This window comes from Gekko japonicus, unplaced genomic scaffold (assembly GCF_001447785.1).
Source record: "Gekko japonicus isolate JY-2015 unplaced genomic scaffold, Gekko_japonicus_V1.1 scaffold433, whole genome shotgun sequence".
Taxonomy (NCBI): Eukaryota; Metazoa; Chordata; class Lepidosauria; order Squamata; family Gekkonidae; genus Gekko; species Gekko japonicus.
This window is the reverse complement of record NW_015160222.1, coordinates 123200-142882: the sequence shown is the minus strand read 5'-3', so window position 1 is coordinate 142882 and position 19683 is coordinate 123200. Positions and strand designations below refer to the sequence as shown.

General features: G+C 45.4%; 1 protein-coding gene across 2 annotated transcripts in view; it reads right to left on the bottom strand.

Annotated features, from left to right (window-relative positions):
- The window catches only part of ST6GAL1 (ST6 beta-galactosamide alpha-2,6-sialyltranferase 1), a 119939-nt gene that overhangs the window by 43153 nt on the left and 57103 nt on the right, over positions 1-19683 (bottom strand). The window contains exon 2 of one of the 2 annotated variants that reach the window (XM_015411355.1): positions 3268-3421. The exons of the other annotated variant lie outside the window; for it this stretch is intronic. The gene's annotated coding sequence lies outside the window, so the exon portion shown is untranslated. The remainder of the gene's footprint in view (positions 1-3267; positions 3422-19683) is intronic. 2 annotated transcript variants of the gene reach the window in all.

Here is a 19683-nt window from a genome sequence, read left to right as displayed (position 1 = left end):
AGATAACTCACTGAAAATGTCGAGACAGTGTGTGACTGCAATAAAGAAGGCCAATGCTATGCTGGGGATTATTAGGAAGGGTATTGAAAACAAACCAGCCAATATCATAATGCCGCTATATAAATCAATGGTGCGACCTCATTTGGAATACTGTGTGCAGTTCTGGTCACCACACCTGAAAAAGGATATTATAGCTTTGGAAAAAGTGCAGAAAAGGGCAACTCGAATGATAAAAGGGTTGGAACACTTTCTCTATGAGGAAAGGTTAAAGCGCTTAGGGCTCTTTAGCTTGGAGAAACGACGACTGAGGGGTGACATGATTGAGGTAAGATTATGCATGGGATAGAGCAGGTAGAGAAAGAGGTACTTTTCTCCCTTTCTCACAATACAAGAACTCGTGGGCACTCCACGAAATTGCTGAGCGGTCGGGTTAGAACGGATAAAAGGAAGTACTTCTTCACCCAAAGAGTGATTAACACATGGAATTCACTGCCACCGGAAGTGGTGGCGGCTACAAGCATGGACGGCTTCAAAAGGGAATTAGATAAGCATATGGAGCAGAGGTCCATCAGTGACTATTAGCCACAAGGTATAGATAGGGGCTCTGGGGCAAGTGATGCTCTGTCTTCTTGGTGCTTGGGGGGGCCAACAGTGGGAGGGCTTGTAATGTCCTGGCCCCACTGGTGGACCTCCTGATGGCACTGGTATTTCTGGCCACTGTGTGATACAGAGTGTTGGACTGGATGGGCCTTTGGCCTGATCCAACATTGGCGTCTCTTATGTTCTTATGTTATGAAATTCTGAAATTCAAAACAGCAGACGAATATAGTTTTTGGCCTAGGGCATCTAAACACCTACTCCCCGTATCAAAAGTGGTAGAGTGCTGCCCAGGTCTCTATTGTATTTGCATTTCTTCCATGACCAAGGAAGAAGGTGGTGGATGAGTGACCAAGAAGACACAGGTATCTTGCCTCACCTTACACAGATTTCCCACCCAACGAGAGGTAGCAGGTGTTGAAGCAGGCTTCTACCAAATCAGGACTGCAAGTTCAGTGAGGCCTTCCAGAACAGGAAAGGCTACGATCCCAGAAGAGTCAAGGTAGAGACGACTGAGGATCTTATCTCCACCAGTTCCAAGTCTTGGGAAACTGGATGCGAGAAAAGGACCTGAACCTCATGGTGTCTGGAGTCACTCGCAGGAAGTGACTCGATGTAAACTGGGGATGTTGTGCACAGAATTTGGACCACTGATGAAGGTAAGGGGGGGGACATACAGAAGGGAGGCCACTCGAGTGAAGGATAGCTCTGAGGCCAAGAAGATGAAACCAGTGAGCCAGTTTGGTGTAGTGGTTAAGTGCGTGGACTCTAATCTGGGAGAACCGGGTTTGATTCCCCACTCCTCCACTTGCACCTGCTGATGTGACCTTGGGTCAGTCACAAGCTCTGGCACAGCTGTCCTTGAAAAAGAACCGTTTGTGTCAGAGTTCTCTCAGCCCCACCCACCTCACAGGGTGTCTGTTGTGGGGAGGGGAAGGGAAAGGAGTTTGTAAGCCGCTCTGAGACCCCAAGTGAAGGGCGGGATATAAATCCAATCTCCTCTCCTCCTCCTCCAGTGGATCTGACGAGAAGTGTCTGCGTTTCCCACTTGAACTGCCTGGTTGATCCAAATGAAGTTCAGGAATGGACCATACCGGGGTTCGGATGGATGGTGTCCTAGGTGGGAATCTGGGATGAAAATAACATCAAGGTCCCTGGTGGCAGGGGAAACAGTGGGAGAAACAGTTCTCCAACGTCTGGAAATGGAGAAGGAACCCAACTTCTCTTTGTGCTTCATTTTCTTGGGGTTTTTTTGCCAGTGGCTCAGAAGTCACACGCATCGTAAGTGAGTGGGACAGAGATGGTGAATGCCGTCAGCTCAATTCCAAGGTTGGAACAATAGAGGAAGCCCTCTTCTGGTATGATCTGGGTTTTCCCAAGCATGGAACTGCCGGAACTGAGGCCCAAATGGGGTTCAGAGGTCAGAACTGACGAAACAGATCAAGAAGCAAAAGTGTCTTGAGAGGTTGCTGGGGCCAACTTGGGTGGTTCCAATGAAGAAAGAACCCTTTCTCAGAAAGTTGCCTTTAAATGAAAAGCCCTGTCTGATTGGGCTTTCTGGGTAAAACCCTGGCAATTCTTGCAGGAAGAGATGTTATGGGCTTCCCTCAAACAGAGCAGGCATAAATCATGCTCATCATTGTTAGCCATCTTGGTTGCACACTGAGTGCATTTTTTAAAGAGGGCTTTGACCGACATGGCAGAAGGTCTCAAAGGCCCGACAGCCACAAGCGGTGTGTGTGTGTGTGTGTGAGGAGGTTGACAAAAGTTACCGCACCTGCCAAACAAGCCGAGTCGAAGAAATCCAACAAGGAACCCTGACACTACATGCAAAAAAAGGGTACACTTTCAAACCACTTTGAAGAGTGAAAATGAAGAAGCTGAAGCAAGCGACGCAGCACAGCAAAGAGGTTCCTATCTTGGTGGCAGCAGAAAAGGAACTGAGGGAAGGGGGCATGAAGCACATGATGGTTTAGGCAGGAAAAAGCCATCACGTTGGCTCCGGAAGGCAGGGGTACCCCCTCTGATGCCTAGAAGCTAGAAGAATTCCTATCCAAGGATGGCCTCTGCACGCAGGCGCTGTCTCAGTCTGGGGCTGTACCGAAGATGGAAGATGAACTGAATGTTTCCTGCTTATTAAAAAAGTATATCCAGGAAAGAATTCAAGACTAGCCTCCCAGACATTTTTATATCTGGACAAAGGTTTTGAGGATTTTTTTTTAACATGAAAGAAACAGTCAAACACAAATTTTCCCTGCTATGTGAAATACTGCAGAACTTTTCTGCATCACATGATTTATATATATTTGTAATTCACTGCTCAGAATACTTCATGGCATTCCATTTATCTTTGGTATCAAATCACCTTGATGTAAACTATCAGATGTTACAAAGACAAATGAATAAGTGCTATGAACATCAGGACTGACACTGGCAAAAAAGACCTATTTTTCTATTAAATTAACCTGAGAAATTATGTGGGGCTAAACCCCATGTTCAAAAAAATAAATGGAATCACAAACGGGTTCTTAACACTGTATCCTACATCCTTAGAGTCTTAAAGTAATGATTACTACCAACAGTTCCCTTAAATCAAAACAATGAAATCTTATTGGAACTGCTGTGCCTTTTCTCCAAAGTGGATCATTAATTTGATCACAGATCTGTTACCTGCTGTTGGTGAATAATAGCGTTACCACAGACACTGATCGGTGTTAAAAGTTTTTGGGCTGATCAGTATGCTCTCTCTCTCTCTCTCTCTCTCTCTCTCTGGGTTATCCAGCAGCTCAAAGCAATAAGAGGTCTAACGAAGGCTGAAGGCCACCTGCAAAAAGGAAAAGAATGTATTGTAGAAAAACGCAGCAGCTTTGGTGGCATCTGATTTTCGTTGAAGCGTGCAATTATGCTGCAGACTGATAGAAAGAAGATTCAGGTATCTATGACCAGCAATCCAGTTAAAAATGAAGACAAACATGTTAATAGCAATGCAAAAAAGCTCCCTGAGAGCTTTTGAGACTTCAGAAACAAATACAAACAACTGTAATGTTAACATGCAAATAAAAGGCAAATCAGTTTATGATTTATTTATTTTGAAAATGCATAATCTGTCTGTTCACATAATATACCATGGAGGGCATAAATGAAAATGCATAGCAAGAACTGAAAGAAAAAGGCTACAGCAAACTGGAAATGAAGGGAAAGGGACCAAAAGAGAACAACTATCATTCATGCCTGTTTCCAGGGGTGAAATGTTTTCAGCGGATGTTATGTCCGAAACAAAATCTTCAGATAATCATGATTCACATACAAGAACTCTGAGAATAATCCCATGAAAATATCCATACACAAATTGGGTTTTTTCTTCATTTTTGTAAGTAATAGCCAAATTCTATACCATTTTTGAGATAATGTTTCTAAAATACACAATCTGGCACCAGATTTTTCAAAGCAGCATTTTACATGTAAATAAAACTATGGTAAACATCATATGCAAAATGTCTCATAATTTAAATCTTTTCAAATATTCAAGGAAATAGGATATGTTAGTGGCCTTTTATCGTACTGATATTCTTGTTTTCTCATTTAGTACATCGAGAAGAAATGTTACATTAGGAACAAAATCAGATGAGTGTGGCTCAGCTAGATTTTATGGAAAATGTGTCAAGTTGACACTGACTTATGGAAACCCCATATGGTTTTCAAGGCAAGGGATCAACAGAAGTAGTTTGCCATTGTCAGCCTTTGCAGAGTGACCCTGGACTTCCCCTCCTGGACCCTGGTCTCCCATCCAAGCGCTGATCAGGTAACAGGACTGCACCATATAAAATGGTGTACAAACTTGCTTGGATAAAAGATATTGCTGTGTACAGCTCATTGTAATTAGGAAAACAAGAGTCACTGGGAAAGACAATAATGCTAGGAAAACTTGAAGGCAGCAGCAGGAAGAGAGGAAGACCCAGCATGAGATGGATTAACTCAATAAAGGAAGCCACGGCCCTCAGTCTGCAAGACCTGAACAAGACTGTTAAAGGTAAGGTGTTTTGGAGGACATTAATTCATAGGTTCGTTATAAGTCGGAAGCCACTTGATGACACTTCACACACACACGCATACTCGCACAAACACACACACACACACAAGCGGGATCCTATTATGTAATTTCTGTACTGCTTAATGTGTCATGTGAATACTTATGCTTCTAAAATCCTAATGCATTTGGTTATCAAATGTTCCATTTTGTTGATTGCACTCCTTCACTATGTGCAATCTGCCTCAAGACCCTGCGAGAAAGGCAGACTATAAATAATGTGATGTAACAAAGTGTGAAATGCTGTCAGAATCCTGGTTGAATCAGTTCTCAACACCACTCACTCTGAAGAAAGTTTAGTTTATTGAGACATTGAAGAATACCATACTGAACACGAGCTTTGTTAGGACTGGAGGTGAAAGCGCGGGGATTGCAGATATATTGTGTTCAAGCAAAGGCACTAAAGGTCAGGACCCAATCACCCCACGCATTTGCCCACCAGACTTAAGGGACAACTACCCCCCCCACTAAGCACATACCCCTCTAAAGAAATAAAGCAAAACAACAGGTCTCTGCAACATCAAAGCATTTAGGAAAATGAAAGCATTTGGTATTCACACCCCTCTCCCCCTTCCTCTATGGCAGGCAAACCATAAAATGCTTACTGAGCCTGACAAATGCTTGGCTATGAAGCATGGGGGTCAATTTCTGTTTTGCACAGGTAAGCATATTTGATCCTGAGTTAGAAACAGACAACTTTGGAGGTCTGGGGAGACCCTTTTGTACCCCTCCCCTAGCAATTGTTTGAACAAACTGAAACACTGGTTAGGGTTTCCAACCTCCAGGTGGTGAATGGAGATTTCCTGGGATTTCAACTGCTCTCCAGGCAACAGAGATCAGTTCCCCTGGAGAAAATGGATGCTCTGGAAAGTGAACTCTATGGCATTATACCCCACTGAAATCACTCTCCATACTTCACCCCCAAAATCCTCAGAAATTTTCCAATCTGGAGCTGGCAACTCTACTGGTGGTTTAATACTCCACATCCCATTCAATCCACAAACTGTGGATATATGAATATTTAGAGAATTTTTTTTTAGATGTGAGTGAGTGGTTGAGATGCTGAACTGCAGGCTGTGGAAGGTCGGTAGTTCAGCAGTTCGAGACCTGAGTACTGCAAGACGGAGTGAGCTCCCGTCTCTGGTCCCAGCTCCTGCCAACCTAGCAGTTCAAAAGCAAGAAATTGCAAGTAGATAAATAGGTACCACTTTGGTGGGAAGGTAACAGCGTTCTGTGCGCCGTGGTGTCTAGTCATGCCAGTTACATGACCACAGAAACGTCTTTGGACAGCGCTGACTTCAACTTGGAAACGGAGATGAGCCCCACATCCCTAGAGTCGGATTCGACTGGCTTTCAAGCAAGGGAAACCTTTACCTTTACCTTTAGAATTCCTATTCCTGAGATTCTGGTCTTTGCCTTCTGTTAAGTAGGCCAACTGGTGTGCCAAAATCTACAACTGTGTTTGACATTGCCAAGGCATATCCTTCAACTCTCTTTCTTGCTTTGGTAGTTCATCTAATACCTCTGCTAGTACATGCTGAATTTCAAAATTCTGAAACTATTCATCTCAGTTTATATGAACAGACATATACATCAATTAAAGGTATGACCACCCCCCCATGAAGATTTCTAGGTGGTAAGGAAATGTGGATTTTTGACAGACTATGAGGCAATGACTTCCCAAGCTTCTCCCTCCACGTACCATCAATGTATTTGGTGTCTATGACAAAATGGCTAGCCTCTCTCTGCTACTGCCTGTTTTGTCTTCATACTGAATCCAGGCAGGGTGCTTCACTGACCCTCACCCATCAGTATCCTTTCTGCTGCCACCATTCTGAGCTTGCCTTTAAACTGCATCTCTGATTAAACTGCTTTACCAAAGCTTATACTGTAGTCCCATCTGAGAGATAATTCACTTCCTGCCTTATTCCTGCTGAGTGGGCATCAGAATGAGAGGAAAACAAAACAGTGTACAGGAAAAGTTGGCAAAGGGTTGCCAACCAATGGTTTTATCAGAAAGCAAGGGTCCTCAGTGATGTGCCCGCAGGCATCATGGCAACTGCTGACACCTTTCTTTGCGCCCACCAAGTGTTTTAGAAAATGGGAAGGGCAAGTGGAACTTTTGCCCAGAAGGGCTAATCATTGGCCAGTGGAGATCATATTGGCTGTGCTGATTAAAAAAACAAAACAAAACCTGCTTTGGCACCAGTTATCACCATAGCACAAAGATCTTCACTGTGTGGCTGAAGGTAAGCTATGTATATTCAAGAAAACATTTTTAAATAATATGTTCATTTTATAAGGCATTTTGTAAAACAGCTTAAAAAGTTACTGTTAGAGTAATGCATGACCTGTTAGAGTTATGCAAAAAAAGCCATTTTTGTTGTTGTCCCCACTTCGTGTGACAGACATTTTATGGTTGTATCCACCAACCTGTGCCCAACAGGCTCAACGAGTTTGGAGACCCCAGCCATAGAGTTTCTGCTGAATCCTAGAGTGATATGACTCCACTTCCAAATTTGGCCTAGGAATGACATCATGACATCATGCTAGTAATGCTGATTTTTCTATTATTTTTCTATTCGATTTTTTATTATTTATTCCCTTATTTTTCTATTATATTTTAAATTATTTATTCTATTATTTTTTCTCTTGCTGGCCTTAACAGCAGTGAGAGTCGGGGCTTGCAAAGGGAGGCCTCCTGCTATTACAAGCCTAGGTTGGCAATCTTTTCTTTAACTAGAACTACTTCTGAATGATGAAAATACCACCACCACCCCATTCATGTTACCAAGTTTTGTTTTGTCCTACAAACAGGCCATAGACTAGGAACAGCACCAGCAATGAAGTCACCAGCTGAGCAACACAGAGAAAAGTTGTAAGAAATACACGTTTTAAAAAACTCTAGCACAGGTCCTGTTGTGATCTTTCCCTGCGTTTTCCTGGGGATGCATGAACTACTCAGCAGCATTTGGCAACCTGCTGCAAACCAAACAAAACAATTTATTACAAAGAAAAAGTGCAGAGTATCCAAAGGTACCCCATCATTGAAATATATTTTATCAACATGTGCTACGGCTTGAGTCAACATATACATGTTACCTGCCCAAACTACTTGACCATCTGGATTAATTGTGAGGGATTTGGAGACTAACACATCCTAAATAGATAACCATAAGCCTTTCTGTTTTATCTTTAACACACAAAATCTTTTTAACACCCTTTTCTTTTTAACTCCCTAGAGTTCATCACTCTCTTTCCTTTAGCCTTAAGTCAGCACACTCACCTGTCACCGTTCAACTGTCAACTGCTAGATTCTCTAGATTCCTTTAGATCATAGAATCATAGAACTGGAAGGGACCTCCAAGGTCATCTAGTCCAACCCCCTGCACAATGCAGGAAATTCACAAATACCTCCCCCCCAAACCCCAGTGACCCCTATTCCATGCCTAGAAGGGAATCCACCAGGATCTCCAGCCAAACTGGCCTGGAGAAAAATTGCTTCCTGACCCCAAGATGATTAGCATTTCCCTGGGCAAGTAAGAAAGGGCCACAAGAACTAAGCACTGAGGCAACCCTTCCTGCCCTCCCTCTCATGATCTGCCTAAATCCACACAATCAGCATTGCTGTCAGATGGCCATCTAGCCTCTGTTTGAAAACCTCCAAAGAAGGAGAGCCCACCACCTCCTGAGGAAGCCTGTTCCACTGAAGAAACACTCTGTCAGGAAGTTCTTCTGGGGCAACAGAAAACAGTGTCAGACTAGGCTCTGAGAAACCCATGTTTGAATCCCCACTCTGCCATGGAAGCTTGCTGGGTGACTTCAGCCAGTCACACACTCCCAGCCTAACCTACCTCACAGGGGTGCAGTGAGGGTAAAATGGAGGGAATGATGTAAGCTGTTTGGATCCCCATTGGGGAGGCAAGTGGGATATAAAATTAATTAATTAACTAACAAACTGCTTGAACTAAGGTCATATATCAGCAAGGGCTATCAAAAGTTTACATGAAGCTTTCTTGACAGAGGACCAGATTATATAACTGATGTTTAGCAACTGAAAAGCTTGTTTCACCAATACATTCTATATATGGCTATCAGTAATTGTAACCACACATCAAGTTATCATATGGTCCCTGCAGTTATCATACGATGAACATAGGCTTCCCAAGTCCCCCCGGGGGGGGGGGAAACCCCGCCTCAGAGGCCCGTTCCCTGCCGCCGGTGGATCGGGCCCCGGGGGGAACCCCACCCCGGCGTGTGCGTCATCCAGGGTGAAAACTCTATGGTTTTCCCTCGGATGGTCGTGGCCCTGCCCCCAGCGTGCCCAGCGTCATAACGTCACTTCCTGGTGACGTGCATGCAGCGCACGCGCGCACCAGCCACAGACCAGGAGTCCCCCGGTAAGTAGCTTTTTTGTCTTGACTTGGCAACCCTAGATGAACATGAATTTGTGAATCGACCCCAAGATAACCATGAGTTATCTGCTAATAAATGTTTGCCTTGTAAGTATATCACACTGAATAAAATGCAACTTAATTCCAAATATTTGCATATATTAATGGAGTCATGTAGGGATCTTATGCACTTGGAAGTAAGCCCTACAAAAATCATTCATGTTTATTCCCAGGAAAATGAACAGAACTGAAGACTTTCTTCTAGCAGTACAGAAAGCAGGATCTTGTTGACTAAATTTATTTAATATTTTGTCAAACTTCCCCTTTCAAAAAGAGTGTCAATGTGTGACAACAGTTTATTTATTTATTTATTTATTTATTTATTTATTTATTTATTTGCATTTTTGAATCACCTAATCCCCATGAATGTGGGGCTCTAGGCAACACACAGATTTTTTTTAAAAAAAATAAAAGCATTAAACCATAATCAGAACATATAAATCATTAATTAAAATCAACTGGTGAAATTTTGTGGTTCCTTCCCATTTCTGGCCGGTGGGTGCTTCATGGGCATGGGGGAAGGGGCAGACCTTTCAAAGAATAGGGATCCAGGAAGGGCGCCAGCCATGATGTAAACCATCGCTGTCCTTAACCAAACGCTGCCAGAGCATCTCTGCTTTATGGGCCTTGCAGAACTGCATAAGATCCCACAGGGCCATGATGTTGTTTGGGAGAGAGTTCCACCAGGTGGGGGCTGAGGACAACTGGCTGAGGACAACTGAGGACAACCAGCAAGTTATTCTGTGAAGAGCATAATGCTCTCCGGGGGGGGGGTACTGGAGGAGGCAGTCCCGCAGATATGTTGGTCCCAGACTGCTCAAGGTCTTTAAGGTTAGAGCCAAGACCTTGAACTTGACTTGGTGCTCCACCAGAAGCCAGTGCAGCTGGCACAACATAAGTTGAATATGTGCAATTCGTGGTATTCCTGTCAAGACTCGCGTTGCCGCGTTTTGGATCAGTTGGAGCTTCCGGGTCAGTCTCAAGGGCAGGGCAGCGTAAAGCGAGTTACAGTAGTCTAGCCCGAAGGTGACCGTCGCATGGATTACTGTAGCCAAGTAAAGGAAAGGGGTCTTCACCCTCAGTAACCTTGCTATCATTCTACAAATGAGGAAGTGGCAGTGAAAAAAAAATCAACAGTACATCAAAAACAAACAACTGTGAAACACCCCAGTTAAGTCAGCACCTCTAATACTATATATATAAGTAAATCTTGAACAGGGAGGGGGAACTGAAGGGACTTTTAGTGTGAGCAGATAAATTTAAAACACAGGCTTGTTCTGAGATTTGTCAGCCTGACAGCAGTTTATCTATTTTGCTCTTAAAAGAAGAAAATGTTCCAAGAGCTTTGCATAATTGAGAAAAACAGGGAAAATAACAGGTGCCAGCAGAGAGGTGACAAAATGTCACAGCTGAAAGAAAGGCAGCTGACAAGAAAATATGAGCAGCAGGAAACCTCTTAACTGAAAAGCAGCCATGTGCCAACAAACTCAAGAGAAAAAGATATGAAAAACCACAGCAACCCTGATATCACTCTCCCACTGCATCAGAAGTCCAGCATCCACAATTGCATTGTTGCATGCAGAAAAAATGTCCCTGAAATATTTCAGACACAATTTACTGGATTCAACTGCATGTATGGGGTTCGTCTGCAAAACTGCCAGTTTTTTGTTGTCACTCATGCCAAGACATCCCTGACAACTCTGCTGAAACTCTGCCATCAGTTGCCAAACACAAGGTCACTTACTGGCCCACATTAGCCATGCATGGAAGGCACCAATCCATATGTGGCAAGGTCGCTTGGCTTGATAATCCCATCCTTCTACACAAGCCTTCTACACAATGCACAGGTGACCTCACCATCAGTGCAGATCACCTAGGGACATCAGGAAGGAGGGCAGAAAAAGCCATCTATAGTTAAAACACAAGGCTTCTCTGAAGGCAGCCCTTCAAATTTCCAGCTTCAACAGTGGCCTGAAAGCATGAGTTACCTACACAAGTAACCACAGTAAGTAACCAAAACCAGGCAAGAAAGGAGACCCACACCACTCACAACCATCAGCCAGTTCAAGTTCCAGCAACCTTACGACAACACTTAATGTGACACAGATATATCACTGTCTAAATGAAGGGAGCAAGAATTTTTAGAAGGGAGAGAGCTATATGCATAAGCAAAAGGCGAAACCACAAGACACTTTCTACAAATAGCATCAGAAACTGCCTGGTAGCTCGGCGGAAAACAGCAAAGCAGCAAAACAAGAAGCATGAGCCATAGGCAAGAGGCAGACCTCCCGCTCCGCTGGCCAAAGGGGAATGATTGCAAGTGCACTGGAGTATTGCGCTGGTTCGAATTACCAGTGCTGGCATTTTTTGAGCTTCACCAGAAAAGGACTGAACCTATTGCTGCAGAACAGGCATTGCTACCAGCAGGCTTGCTCTGTGAAAATATTTAAGCCATAAAATAAACATCGAATGCACAAGAGAATTAGTTATGGGGGGGGGGAAATCTACAAATAGGCACATCCCTTTGTAATTACTGCAACAAGCCACAACAGTCAACATATCTGATCTGCACCTAAGTACAACCATTGACCAAGATCTCAACCTTGGCTACAGCAGAGTGGCTCTTTATGTGTTTAGTTCCACATATACTGTAATCCAAGAAATGGTTATGACATTTATGATCCCACATTCTAGACCATAGTCCTAATCACAACGGCCAGGCTATCTTGGGAAGGAACTGTGTTTTCTCAGCAACAATATAAACAGGTTGCTTACCTGTAACTGATGATCTTTGAGTGGTCACCTGTGCATTCACACCTCTGGGATATAGTGCACCTGTGCCGACATCGATCGTTTCCTCTTGAAAGTGAAAGGGATTTTCGCGCCCACTCCCCAGTCACATGCCGGCCCCACTGCATATGACTAAGGGAGGGGCATGGCAATCCCGCCAGTTCCTTCTGACTGCTGCCATCAGTCTCAGAGTAATAAAAAGGAGAGGACCAAAAGCAGAGGGGAAGGAGGGCGGGTGGTGTGAATGCACAGATGACCACTCGAAGATCATCAGTTACAGGTAAGCAACCTGTTTATCTTCTTCATGGTCTCTGTGCATCGCACCTCTGGGAGATTAGCAAACAAAAAACAGGCCTACCTAGAGGAGGGAGCTGAAGGTCCTAGACTTGCGCCGCCTGCAACACTGCCCATCCCACCACGGAACATTGATGAAGATGCACATCCAGGGCGTAACGCTTCACGAATGTGTGAGGGATAGCCCAGGTTGCTGCTTGACAGATGTTAGTGAGCGACTAATCTCTCAGGAAGGCTGTGGACGTGGCTACTGCCCAGGTAGAGTGCACTCAGAGTGGGCCCAGAAGTGGCCGTTTGGCCAGTAAGTAGCACAGTTTGATGGTTTCCACAATCCACTTGGATAGACACTGTGAAGAGAGCTTCTTCCCCTGCACAGGTATGCTATAGGAGACAAACAAGGCTGGTGACTGATGGAATGACCTTGTTCTATCAAGGTAGAGGAGTATGGCTCTCTTGATGTCTAATGTATGAAGACGGCATTCCTCATCGCTCATAGGGGACGGGGAAAATGTTGGAACAGCAATGTCAGCTTGCAAATGGAACCCGGAAACAACCTTGGGCAGGAAAGAGAATCGCAACGGAGTGCAGTCAATTCACTCATTCATCTTGCTGAGTTAATGGCTACTAGGAAGGCAGTCTTCCATAAGAGAAGCTGCAGACTAAACATGGCCATGGGCTCAAACGGTTTGCCCATTAATTTGGACAGTACTAGAGGTAAGTCCCAGGAGGGAGTCGGCCCATGAGCTGGAGGAAAGAGGCGAGTGAGGCCCTTCAGAAACTGCTTCGTTTGTGGGTGAGAAAAAATAGAATAGCCGTCCACTGCAGGATGATTGATGGAGATGGCAGCTAAATACACTTTTAAGGAGGAGCAACTAAGACCCAAGTCCAGGTGGGTCAACAAGAATCGGAAACTTACCCTCAAGTCTGTAGGGGGCGGTGGTAAACCCAACGACTCAAGGTAAGACAGGAATTTCTTCCACTTCCCTTCAAAGGAAGCACGTGTAGCTGGCTTCCGACGGTTCAACAAAACAAGGTCTATCCAGTTTTTGAGCTGTGTTAGGGGATCCTCCATGCCGTGAGTTTGAGGTGTGGTACATTGTGGTGCCAGGGGAAAATGTATGTAGGTGCCCTGGGACATGTGGAGTAGAGACAGGAACCAGTGCTGACGTGGCCACCATGGTGCCACAAGGATGCATTGAGGTTGTTCCTTCAAGATTTTGCTTAGCACCTTGGTAAGTAGAGGAATTGGTGGGAACAGGTACATGTGCCTGTGGGACCATGGGAAAAGAAGGCCACCCCCCAGGGACAGTGGGTCCTGTCCCGCCCTGGTACAGAACAGATGACACTTTGCGTTCTGACGTGTCGCAAATGCATCTATTTCTGGGCGATCCCATCTGTGGAAAATTAGTTGGAGGTAAGCCCAGTTGAGTTCCCACTCATGGAGGGATGCGCCTCCCCTGCTCAGAAAGTCTGCATGCACATTGAGCAATCCTGGCAGGTGAGCAGCAATGATGAACACGCCTCGAGACTGACATTCAGTCCAAATCTCCAGGGCCAGTCGGCAAAGTCCCCTGGACACTGTCCCACCTTGTCTGTTCAGGTAGCACAGTGTGGCGGTGTTGTCTGTCAGGATTGCCACCGTACGATGAGCCACGAGGTGGCGAAAGGACCTTAGGGCATACTGGATGACGAGCAGTTCCAGGACGTTGTGGGCCACATGAGGTTCCCATCTGGGGCCCATGCACACACCTTGGAGGTGAGCCCTCCATCCCCACAGGGATGCATCCGTGGTTAGGGTCATTTTGGGGCTGGGTGCAAGAAATGGGGCTCCCTGAAGGAGGTTGTCTGGAGTTTTCCACCACTGTAGGGAATTCAGCACTTGCACAGGTAGCACAAACCATTGAGATTGGAGCTGCCACTGTGGATGGAAATGTTTGAGGAACCACAGCTGAAGTGATCTCATCTGTAGTCTGGCAAAGACAAGTACCGATGTGGTGGCGGCCATCAGACCCAAAAGCCATTGGATCTGTTTTGCTGACGAATCTCCCTGCATCCTTATTAGGTTGATGAGATCGATAATGTCTCCTGCCCTTTTGGGAGAAAGGCTTGGCAGACAGCCGAATCCAAAATCACTCCGATAAACTGGACTCTCAATGAAGGAAGGAGCATTGACTTTTTTAGGTTCACCCTCAGACCCAACACCTCTAGGGTGACCAGCATTAAATTGATATGGTTGAGCAGAATCTTTCTGGAGCTTGCTACCAACAACCAATCATCTATGTATGGAAAGATCTGTACACTCGGAAGACGGAGGTATGCTGCGATGACAATCATCATTTTTGTAAAGACTCTTGGTGCTGTTGAGAGTCCAAAAGGGAGGGCTTTGTACTGAAAATGGCCTTCTGCGACCGCAAAACGCAAACACTTCCTGTAAGATGGGTGGATAGTTATATGAAAATATGTGTCTTGCAAGTCCAGGGTTACCATCCAGACACCTTCACTGAGAAGGGGGAGAATGCTTTGTAATGTTGTTATTCGGAATTTCCAATAGGAGATAAACCGGTTGAGTCCCCTGAGGTCCATAATAGGATGGAGGGCTCCGTCTTTTGGGGGGACTGTAAAATAATGGGAGTAGAACCCGTGTTGACATTGTGCTGTCGGGACTGGTTCTATAGCGTCTTTTTGAAGAAGGTTCTGGATTTCTTCCAGGAGCATACTGGATGGTGGGGTAATTATGAAGTTAGGGGCCTCAAGTATCTGGATAAATTCTATGAGGTACCCTTTTTCGATGACGAAGAGTACCCACTGATCTGATGGTATTCGCTGCAAGGCAGCCAGGTAGGGAGACAGGCAGGTGGGGGTGGGATGATAGGAGTCAAAGGCTCTGCTTGGGAGCTTTTGGGGTCTTAGCCCTAGGCTGAACGGCGGATGAGAATTTTGGTTTGTGCCCATAAGGGCAGGAAGACACAGTGGGTGAGCGTTGTCACTTTGTTTTCGGGGACAACTTAAGGGAAGACCTGCGAGACCATGGCTTTGTTTCAGGATTTCGCTTTGGATAGTTTCGGAGCTAACGTGACCCGTAAATTCTGTGACGACTTTTGTCTAGGTCTTGCAGGACCATATCAGTTATGGCACTGAAGAGGCCCTCACCCTTGAATGGGAGGTCTTCAATGAGAGTCCTGGTGTCCTGTAATAAGACAGCAGAATGCAACCAGGCATGTCGTCAGAGAATAACTGCTGAAGTCAGCATTTTGGTGGCCACATCCAGTGTGTGCTTAGCTGCATTGAGCTGGTGCTTAACCAAAATCCTGAGAGCCTGACGGTTAGAGTCCTCAGGGAGGGCTGCAATAATTTCAGACATCTGCTCCCAGAGAGCAAACTGATATCTGCCCATACATGCAGTATAGTTTGAAGTCTTGACGCCAAGTGCTCCAGCAGAATAAAATTTTCTTCCAAACGAATCAATTTTCCTCCCTTCTTTCTTGGGAGGGGTGGAATGACTGCGTCTGCCTTTGGAAGAAGAGGTGACTACAACGGAGTTAAGTTTAGGGTGGATGAATAAAAATTCAGCACCTTGCTCCTGCACCTTATACATATGATCTACTCCCCGGCTCGAGACAGGGGTCGATGCCGGGTGAGACCATGGGATTTTAGCCACCTGAAGCAGAACCAATGTCATTAGTAAGGCTATCGGGGTAGAGGTGTCCATCTGTACGATATCGAATATGGAGTTTGTTACATTAGGTGGGGGTTGCACTGTAGACAGGGTCAATGTGTTTGCTATCCATTTGATAAAATCCCCATTAGATTTGAGATCCTCTGATGGAGAAATTGGAAGATCATCGCCCACTTGTTGAGGTGGTGAGGGTTCCATCTCAGGGTCGGGGTTTTCATCTCCTGATTGGGAGGAGGTGTCGGAAGAGACGGAATGTTCAGATGGTTTGGAAAAGGAAATAGGCAACATTGGTGTTTGATGGCCCTTTAAACTTGGGAACTATTGGAGGTGGTGGTTTGGGAGGTTTGCCCATTGGCCTCGATGGTTGAGGCTGCACAAACTCCAGCGTTGGTGGAGGATCTCAATACTGAGAGAACCGGGAGGAGGTAGACTGACGGTCACAATCCACTGGTTGGGGTGGGAACCACGGCATGCCACTCGAGAATGGATAGGCCCCACACATGTATTGCCATTGCTGCTGATCCCAAGGGGGTGGCAGTGGGTGGATTGGTGCTGATGGCCGTTCTCGATCATTGGGTCAGAACGGTAAAGGACAAACAAAGGTGTCAGCTCTACGGTCGGAGTGTAGGCTTTCAACACTGGAAGACCGGGGGATTTGTGTCAAGTTCATATTGTGCTCAGACTCAGTGAACTGGATAGGACGCAGCAAAGGCAACCACAGTATACCTTGTGGCTGCTCTTGGCTCGAGGAGTCAAGCAAAGCAGCCCCTGCAAGATTTGATTCCGTGGCACTCAGAGGGGTCAGCAGAGTTTGCATAGGGGGAGTTTTCTTATGCTTTTGTGCTTGACTGGCTGATCATCCTTGCCCTCCCTGCATTTTTTGGAGGGAGTATGGGCTTCGGACTGAGATGTCTGGGCCGAGCGTTTCAGCATTGGGTGGTTGACATCTAAGTTAGTTAGTATTGAGGACAATGCAGCCGTCGATGCCGAGGCGGGAATTGACATTGACGCATGCCCTGAAGTGTCCTGCGATGACATCGGTGAGAGTGCTAACTCCAAAAGTGCGACGCGAAGTCTAGCAGCTCTGTTCTTTCTCGTCTGCTTCAAGAACTTCACACAATGTGCACAAGAGTCCACTGAGTGCAATTCCCCAAGGCACAAAAGGCAAAGCGAGTGTCCGTCCAGGGGAGCGATTTTACTACCGCACTTGAGGCACCATTTAAAGAAACCCCACCTCCTGGCCATAGGCCAGGAGAGGGGGGAGAACATGCAGTCTGTGAAGAAGAGACCAAACGATAAAGTCCGAAATAAAAACTAATTTGTAGTAACAATGTCCTTTCACCTAGCAAAAAACAGGAAAAAGCGCAGAAACTTTGAAGAAAAAGGGAAATAGGCCCTAAAACCACAATATTTACCGAACGAAGCGGAGAAGATCCTACCAGTGCGGCGGTCAGAAGAGAACTGGTGGGATTGTCATGCCCCTCCCTTGGTCATGTGCAGTGGGGTCGGCATATGACTGGGGAGCGGGCATGAAAATCCCTTGCACTTTCAAGAGGAACCGATCGAGGTTGGTGCAGGCGCACTATATCCCAGAGGTGTGATGCACAGAGACCACAAAGAAGATATTATAGTTTTAGCACTGGTAAAGCCCAGTGTACCAAAACACAAGTAGCTCCTTGAGAAGACATCCCAGCTCATGTGCAGCCATGAACAACAACTGAACATTTACATCTTAATAAATCAGTTTGGAAGGCCATAAAAACACTGGGTTAGAGCCTACCACTCTGTGCTGCTAACAGCAGTAGCAGGAGGGCCTCCTGTGTCAGTGGAAGACTCCCCATTGTTAACTGAGCAGAGAAGTAAGAGGCAACGAATTAACAACAGTCTTAAGAACATAAGAGATGCCAATGTTGGATCAGGCCAAAGGCCCATCCTGTCCAACACTCTGTATCACACAGTGGCCAGAGATACCAGTGCCATCAGGAGGTCCACCAGTGAGGCCAGGACATTAGAAGCCATCCCACTGTTGACCCCTTCCCTTTTGAAGCCGTCCATGCTTGTAGCCGCCACCACTTCCTGTGGCAGTGAATTCCAAGTGTTAATCACTCTTTGGGTGAAGAAGTACTTCCTTTTATCCGTTCTAACCCGACCGCTCAGCAATTTCATGGAGTGCCCACGGGTTCTTGTATTGTGAGAAAGGGAGAAAAGTACCTCTTTCTCTACCTGCTCTTTCCCATGCATAATCTTATAAACCTCAATCATGTCACCCCTCAGTCGTCGTTTCTCCAAGCTAAAGAGCCCTAAGCGCCTTAACCTTTCCTCATAGGGAAAGTGTTCCAACCCTTTTATCTTTTGAGTTGCCCTTTTCTGCACTTTTTCCAAAGCTATAATATCCTTTTTAAGGTGTGGTGACCAGAACTGCACACAGTATTCCAAATGAGGTCTCACCATTGATTTATATAGGGGCATTATTATATTGGCTGATCTGTTTTCAATACCCTTCCTAATAATCCCCAGCATAGCATTGGCCTTCTTTATTGCAGTCACACACTGTCTCGACATTTTCAGTGAGTTATCTACTACAACTCCAAGATCTCTCTCTTGATCAGTCTCTGCCAGTTCAGACCCCATCAACGTGTATTTATATTTAGGATTTTTGGCTCCAATGTGCATCACTTTGCACTTGGCCACATGGAACCCCATTTGCCATATTGACGCCCACTTGCCCATCTTTGACAGATCCCTTTGGAGTGCCTCACAATCCTCACTGGTTTTCACCACCCTGAACAACTTCGTATCATCCGCAAATTTAGCCACTTCACTGCTTACTCCCAACTCCAAATCATTAATGAACAAGTTAAAAAGCAGTGGACCAAGTACTGATCCCTGCGGTACCCCACTGCTAACCACCCTCCACTTAGAGAACTGCCCATTTATACTCACTCTCTGTTTTCTATTAATTAGCCAGTTTTTGATCCATAAAAGGACTTTTATCCCTTGATGTTTGAGCTTACTTAGGAGCCTTTGATGAGGAACTTTATCAAAAGCTTTCTGGAAGTCAAGGTAAACAATATCTATTGGGTCCCCCTTGTCCACATGTTTGTTCACCCCCTCAAAGAACACTAACAGGTTAGTGAGACAAGATCTTCCCTTACAGAACCCATGCTGAGTCTGCCTCAATAGGTTTTGTTCATCTATGTGCCTACTAATTCTTTCCTTAATAATGGTTTCCACCAATTTACCCGGTATCGACGTCAGACTGACGTCTTCCTTCTCCTCCCTCTACTTCACTGTCAATGTCCATTGAGCAAAAAGTTTAAAACACCTATCATGACATAAAAATCACATGGAGTTGGTAGAATATGGGTAGGGATGCCAGCCTCCAGGTGGGACCTAGGGATCTCCCAGAATTACAGCTCATCTCCAAACGACAGTGATCAGTTCTCCTGGATGCTTTGGAGGGTTGAGTCTATGGCATTGTACCCCACTGAGGTTCCTGTCCTCTCCAGGCTCCATCCTCAAATCTCAAGGAGTTTCCAAACCTGGAGCTGGCAACCTTACCCCCTCCATCCCCTGCCAATGACCAAGTGGGACTTGGCAACCCTAAACATGAGAAATATTTTTCTTGCCACAGTATTAAACCAAAACAGTATTAAGCACCAAAAATAATACAGAAAGAACAAATAAATATAAGCAAAATCTCCAGTCCACCTCTCTGTTGCCATTGTGCAGAGAGCACTGATTTAGCAACATAGGTGGAAACAAGAAGCCTTTTTTTAAAGAAA